The following is an 8,045-nucleotide window of genomic DNA, read 5'->3' on the forward strand; positions in this document are numbered from 1 at the left end:
GGGTTAGCAAGGCCCACGCCAGAATACCTGAGGGTATCAAAAATAAATCGGTAATAATCGAACATAGAGTTCAAAATAGATAAATAAGAATAAATAAATTTCTGAAAGAAAACTAAAATGATAATCCATTAATTGAAACCACATAATAAAATTCCATTAAATAATAAAGTAGCAGCGATGAAGCATGCTCTCAAATTAGGGAGCAAGCTCTATCCACTTGAGAGCAAGCTCTGTCCTCATGGGAGCAAGCTCTATCCTTGTGAGAGCAAGCACTATCCTCGTGAGAGCAAGCTCTGTCCACTTGAGAACAAGCTCTGTCCACTTAGGAGCAAGCTCTCGTCTTAAGGGAGCAAGATCTAGTCTTGAGGGAGCAGGCTCTCACTCTATAGAGACGGCTTTCACTCTATAAAGCCGGCTCTCTCTCCCTGAGAGTCGTCAAAATAATTCCCTTTTGGGAGCTGGCTCTCACCCCTTCGGAGTCGGCTCTTACCCTGTTTTGCATCATCTTCCTCGTCTCTGACTAGTTCTAATCCTTCTGTTCTCCATTGGTGATGGTTCTAAGAGTTTGAACTATGTCTCGAATCATTCCAGTAATTTATATAAATCAATTATGCATCATTAACATCAATTAAAATAAATACTCATGACATAAATTGAAAGACCAATAAGTTACAAATAAATTTATCCAACATTGTTTTAAATCATAATTAGCATGCATAATAGATCAATTTAAATTTTGATTAGTTCCTGGAATTTACTTAGGCCTGTATAGAACACGAAGTCTAAGGGAAGGAGATAGAAAAAGAACTTGCCTCAAGGTTTCAGATTGAAACCTTCTCTTCTTCTTCCTTGGTTTTCAGACGACCTTGGTTGCCGTCGAACCCTCTCTGTTGCTCCTGGTTTTACCCACGAACAAACCCTCTTCCTTCTTGCCTTGGTCCGACCTTCAATCCTTGGCCGAAACCCTAGCTTCCTCTCTCAGTTTTCTCTTAAACTCTCTGTCTCTAAAAAGTGGCATGAATAGGGTTTCTAAACCCTTTGGCAAACTATCACTATGTATATATAGACTTATATCAAATCCTTTTCCAAGTCTAAGTCTGGTAAAAAAAAAAAAGGAACAAATAAAAAGGAAAAAGGAAAAATACAATATATACATATACATCTTAAGTATGACACGTGATATACATGTATATAAATATAATATATAATTAACTTATAACTATATATATAAATCGACTATAATAACTATTAATAATAATTATTATAATTATAATCCCCTTATATACATATATACCCATATATATATGTACCTACATCCATTGGTAAATAATTATACCCATTAGCCTCATATCCAAGTAGTCCATACGACCCATTGGGTTAGTCTATTACTGCTATCCAAATTTATCCTTTAAAATTAAAATAATTAAAACAAAACATAAATCAATTATATCATTTAATCCTAACAATTAATTATAATTAAATCACACATCATTTAAGAAAGCAAACCACCCAATTAATTCACCACAAAGCACCCAATTTAAATCAAATAAATCACATAAGCAATTAAGATAAATAAGCATATAATCATGTAATCACATAAGCACATAACCATGTAAGCACATAAAATACAATAAAATAAATAATTAAATCCCTTTTATATCCTTTTGAAAACTAGGGGTATTACACATGAGAGCTCTCTATGCTCATTTCACTCGGATAGGGACTCTTAGATATGCCGAGGGGTATAGAGACGTTTTATTAACCGTTTTCCTCCCGAGGGTGAAACCAGCTCCTGTGCAGGTTCGGACGAACTGGATGCCCCTCTGGATATTGACCTGCCGAACACTTACATAGATCCGCTCCCTACCCCTGCTGAGAACATATTCATCGAGTGTAATGAGATAGCAGCCTTAGGGGTAACCCCATTTGCTCGCCCTCTAAACGTTCCTCCCATCTCCACCATTACTCTAGTCACTGCTGCTGCCACTGACAGAGCCTTACCAACTGATGAAGTCATTCATCTTGACTCTCCTTCTAGAGGGATGAAGCAACCAAGGATGATGGACCAGGCAACGGGTCAGGCATAGGAGAAAATGCAGCAGAGTAGAGTTATGCTGGCTTTTGTAATTACTTCCTTTTATTTCAATGTCACTTATGTAATCTAAGAATTATTTTATAATGAATAAAATGACAACTTCATTTTAGAAAGCTTCCATACTCCAATTTATGATGAATGAAATGTCAACTTCATTTAATTTTTCACTATTTGTTCCTCATTTTATGCAAGTTTTTGGCGTTCGACTCGTAGTGCCATTTGCCACTTACTTGGTTAAGTGTCTGGCATTCGGCTAGAATGCCACTTGCCACTTGGCTTTTATTTTGTGCAATTTTTTGGTGTTCGGCTCCTAGTACCATTTGCCACTTACTTAGCTAAGTGCTTGGGGTTCGGCTAGAATGCCACTTGCCACTTGCCTTTTATTTCATGCAAGTGTTTGGCGTTCGGCTCGTAGTGCCATTTGCCACTTACTTGACTAAGTGCTTGGCGCTCGGCTAGAATGCCACTTGCCACTTTTTTATTTCTGCGCAAGTGTTTGGCGTTCGGCTCCTAATCCCATTTGCCACTTACTTGGTTAAGTGTTTGGTGTTCGGCTAGAACGTCACTTGCCACTTGGCTTTTATTTTGTGCAAGTTTTTGGCGTTCGGCTCCTAGTGCCATTTGCCACTTATTTGACTAAGTGCTTGGCGCTCGGCTATTATGCCACTTACCACTTTTTTATTTCTGTGCCAGTGTTTGGCGTTCGGCTCATAGTGCCATTTGCCAATTACTTGGCTAGGTGCTTGGCACTTGGCTAGAATGCCACTTACCACTTTTTTTTAAAAAATATACTTTGCTCAATTCAATTTAAACCAACTGAATTTCTTTTATATATCCTTACCAAGTCTATACATTTGTAAGAGTGTAACTCTGAATGGATATTGCTTAAAATGTAATTCAATCTTTTACTGGTAGTACCTTTTTAGGGACGTGACATTCCATGGTTTGTTGACCAATCTTCCCGCCATAGTCTCTAGAACGTATGCCCCTTTTCCTATGGCTTCTGCCACTCTGTATGGGCCTTCACATAGTGACATCATCTTTTTGACAATCCCCACCTTCTTCTTCAGAATTAGGTCGCCAGGTGCAAAGTCTCTATGCTTCACCTTTTGGTTGTGGCTATTCACGAGTGTCTGCTAATAAGATGCGAGCCTTATTGCTACTGCATCTCTTTTCTCTTCCAGAAAATTGAGGTTAAATTTCAACATATTATCGTTCTGCTCTTGATTCCACGCCAAACTTTTAACAGTTGGAACTAAGTGCTCAACTGGTATTATTGCCTCAGTGCCGTACACCATAGCGAATGGGCTTTCCTCGGTCGATCGTCTAGGGGTTGTTCTATAAGCCCATAAGACGTTCAGACGCTCGTCCAACCATCTCCCCTTTTCATCTTTAAGCTTCTTCTTGATACAAGTAAAGATTATTCTATTCGTGATCTCAGCTTTACCGTTTGCCTACGAATGATTGACCGTTACTAACTTTTGATTGATTCCATACTCTTCTAGCAAATCCCTCACTTGTTTACTGTCAAGGTTTGTCCCGTTGTCTGTAACAATCGATCTTAGCACGCCAAATTAACAAATGATAATACTCCAAATGAAGCATCTTACTTGAGTCTGGGTCACACTAGGATACGGTTCTACCTCCACCCATTTGGTAAAATAATCTATTGCAAGCAGAACATATTTATTCTATAATCTTGTGATCGGCAGAGGGGCAACCACATCCATCCCATATTGCGCAAAAAGCCATGGTTTGGCTATTATGTGCAAGTCTTCAAGTGGTTGGTGGATCAATGGTCTGAATCTTTGGCACTTATCGCATCTTCTGGAGAATTCTTCTGCATCTCGCGACATGTTCAGCCAAAAATATCCTTGTGTCATCGCTTTGTGCACTAGAGATCTTCCTCCTGAATGATTTCCACACACACCCTCATGGATGGTTCGTAAGATTTGTATAGCTTCTGTGGGGGTAACACATTTCAAGTATGGACCCAAGAAAGACCTTTTGTACAACTGGTTATGCACAATGGCATACTTCACAACATTTAATCTGATTTTCCTTGCCTCATTTTTTCGTTCGGGCAAGACACCATCTCATATGAAGGTTATGATTAGATCTATCCAACTTGGCTTATATGGTATGACGTTCACTTGCCATGGCCCTGAGCCAGATGGTTCCTCAAAGATAGATGGCTAACATAATACATCAACTAGAATCACCCTAGCCAGTGTTTCTCCATAACTTGACGCACTTTAGGCCAATCGGTCGGCATCCTCGTTATGTTCTCTCGGCAATTGGATGAACTCAATTTGACTAAAGCTACTTGCTTTATGCATAATGGCAAACCGATAAGCCTCCATTGTTTCATCTTTAGTTCCGTACTCCCTAGTTACCTGCCGAACGACCAGCTGCGAATCACTAAAAGCAACTAGACTTTTGACCCCTAGCTCTCTGGCTAACTTATGTCCAGCCAATAATGCTTCATATTCCACTTCATTATTGGTTGCTCTGAACTTAAGTCTGATCACTTGACTCAGTGTGGTGCCTTCTGGCGTCTGCAGATTGATCCCAATTTCTGCCCCCATTTGATTTGAAGAGCCATCAATAAAAAGCTTCCATGAAAAACTTCTAGGATTTTCCTCTGGGTCTCCTATGTCACACTCTAGCAGGAAATCAACCACTGCTTGTCCTTTGATGGCCATTCTGGGCTCATACGTTATGTCAAATGAGCTCAACTCTATGGCCCACTTTGTCATTCTTCCTGACAGATCTGGCTTATGCAGGATCATCCTTATAGGAAAAGTGGTCAGAACGACGATAGAATGGGATTCAAAATAATGCCTGAGTTTTCTTTTTGCATTTACCAATGACAGGATCACTTGTTCGGCCTTTGAGTATCTTCTTTCCGGCTCGGCCATTGTTTTGCCAATGTAGAACACTGGGAACTGCTTATCTTCTTCACAGCGCGCCAGAACGGCACTTGTTGCAGCACTGGACACACTAAGGTACATAAAAAAGCTTTTCACCTGGTTCGGGAGCAGACAGGATTGGAGGATTCCGCATATATTCCTTCAAGCTGGTCAATGCCTATCGTTGCTCATCCCCCCAGGCCTGCCCTTCATGGCCTCTTATTGTATCGAAAAACGGTTTGTAGCAATCTGACAGCTTAGAAATGAATCGACTTAGTGTCGCTATTCGACTGGTGAGTGTTTGCACCACTCTGACTGTTCTTGGTCTTCATTTTTTATTAGTGTTTTTGTTTGGGCTTGGCTAACTTCAATTCCTTTGTTATTAACCACGTGTCCCAGGAACTGCCCAGAACCCACGCCGAACGAGCACTTGGTTGGATTAAGCTTCATACCATACCTTTTCAGCACCCCAAACACATCTTGTAAATGCTCCAAGTGACTATCTTTCTTCTTACACTTGACCACCATGTCATCAATATAGGCCTCTATAGTTTTCCCCATTTGATTTTTGAAAATCTTGCTGACCAGCCTTTGATAAGTAGCTTTAGCGTTCTTTAGTCCAAACGGCATAATTTTGTAGCAATAAATTCCTCGTTCGGTGACAAAAGAAGTTTTCTCTTCATCGTTCGGGTCCATAAGGATTTGTTATAACCTAAGTAAGCATCTAGGAAGGTTAATCATTCGTACCCAATGGTGGCATCCACCATTTGATCAATCTTTGGCAACGGGAAGCTATCCTTAGGGTATGCTTTTTCTAAATTGGTGAAGTCAATACAGACTTTCCATTTCCCATTCTTCTTCTGCACAATGACTATATTTGAGAGCCAAACCAGGTACTGAACTTCTCTGATGAATTCGACACTAGCAATCGGTTAATCTCATCAGCTATGATTTAATTACATTCTGGGGTGAACGTCCTCTGCTTCTGCCTTACAAGCACTGATCCCTGGCATATCTGAATGGTTCCAAGCAAACACATCTGCATTCTAAGACAAGAAATCAATTAACTGCTGTTTCTCTCTCTCTTTGCAAGCCCTGACCCTACCCTTATTGTTCTGTGTGGCCTATGAGGATCTATCTGTACATTAATGGGGGGCTCTTCAATAAGAACCAAAAGCTCATCCTCCCCCTCAATCACTTTGGGGGGAGGTCCCTATAATTGCTATCTGGAATTGTTAGATCGGGCTAGAGCTTTTCCCTTACCAACAGCTTTTATTATCACGGAGTAGCATTCTTTGGCTGCGACCTAATCCCTATAGATGTCGATCACCTTGCTCCTATTTGGGCTCAAGCATCTCATTACCTAGTGCAGAGTTGATGGGACACCCTGGACCCTGTGAATCCATCCTTTTCCCACCAAGAGATTGTAAGACGAATGGATCTCAATGACCATAAAGCTCTCTGTCAGAAATCTTTCAGTAGTTTGCACTGGTAACTCTACCATACCAATGGGCTCTACCCATTTCCCATCGAACCCTAGTAGTGGATTTCTGGTGGGTTTGAGCTTTTCTGGCTTGATCCCGAGCCTGTCAAACATTATTCTTGGCAAAACATTGGCACTGCTCCCTGGATCAATAAGAACTCTGCGCACTAAGCACTCTGCCACTGTCAAAACTGACGACTAGAGGATCCTTATGAGGGATCTGTACATGTAGCAGATCCATTTTGGCGAACTTTAGCTGAACTGATATGCGCTGCTGGTGCAAAGCTTTCACGGTGCCTATCATTCTCTTTATCTGTGCCTGCTGGAGGCGTGTTCGAAATAGCTCTTCTGACTCTTCGGTCGGCTTAGGTCGGCTATGAATTGTATTTATTATCCAAATTGGCTGAGTATTCTGGTAGGTCGACTTTTGATTTCTCTTCACTTGCTTTGTTGGTCGGTTCTGCTCCACCACTGGCCCTTGAACATATCCTGCGAACTCTCCCCTTACTATCAGCATCTCCACTTGCCTCTTTAAGTTCCTGCATTCATTAGTCTGATAACCAAAATTATTATGGAAAGCACAATGTTTAATCTGATATCTCTGTTCGAGAGGTTGTCTAATTAGTAAAGGAGAGTGAAACTTATCTTTGTTCCCCTGATATAACCTTGCTAGAATAACTTTAAGGGGAATAACCAATTCCTCTTCTCTAGGCCTCTTCTTTGCTTTCTAGGAGGTCTGCCACTATGGTGGAGCTTATTTTTGTCGGATTTTGGTTTTAGACTTCTCCTCCGTAAAGATTATTAATGTCTTCCTTGCATTAGCTGCTTCTTCTTCTTCTAAATGCACGAAACCATCAGCTCTCTCGTTCAGCTCGTCTATGGTCTTCGGCGTATTTACCACCAGACTTGTGTGGAACGGTGTCCCTCAGTTCATTTCTCGTTTGAATGCTTAAACAGCTGTGGATGGATGACATTCCATTACCATGCTCTTGACGAGGTTGAACCTGGTGAGCAAAGCTTGGAGGAGCTCCTTTTCGTGCTGCTTCATTGTAAATAGACTTGAGACATCTTTAGCTAGGTGCTTATTCCCATAATATTGGCTTATGAATTTATCACATAGGTCTCAAAAGCTAGCGACTGAACCTTTCGTCAAATTCTTGAACCAATTGAGTGATGGTCCAGTCAGGCTTGTAGGAAAGCACTTGCATATCAAAGGATCATTCTTCATGTTCAGAGCCATTTTCAATTGGATATGGTAAACGTGATCAATCAGATCGGTCATTCTGTTGAACAGAATGAAAACTGGCATGGAAAACTTCCTCAGATTTGGAGTGTTTAGGATCTCGTCAGTAAATGGTGAATCAACTGTTCATACTGACGAATGGAGGGCCTTATTCTCCCTTGGAAACCTTAGGAGAATCCTCTGATCTGTAGATTTACCATTCGATCGTCTATAGTCGAACGTAGCCATTGAAGGCCGGTAGGGCGGATCGAGTGATCTTTCTTCCTTGAGCTCTCTCTACCGTGGTGACGTAGCCTAATGGTGACCAAACTC

The sequence above is a fragment of the Cornus florida genome, unplaced genomic scaffold, assembly GCF_030987335.1.
Source record: "Cornus florida cultivar Cherokee Brave unplaced genomic scaffold, ASM3098733v1 CherokeeBrave_3.0.0_Hap2_Chr04, whole genome shotgun sequence".
Taxonomy (NCBI): domain Eukaryota; kingdom Viridiplantae; phylum Streptophyta; class Magnoliopsida; order Cornales; family Cornaceae; genus Cornus; species Cornus florida.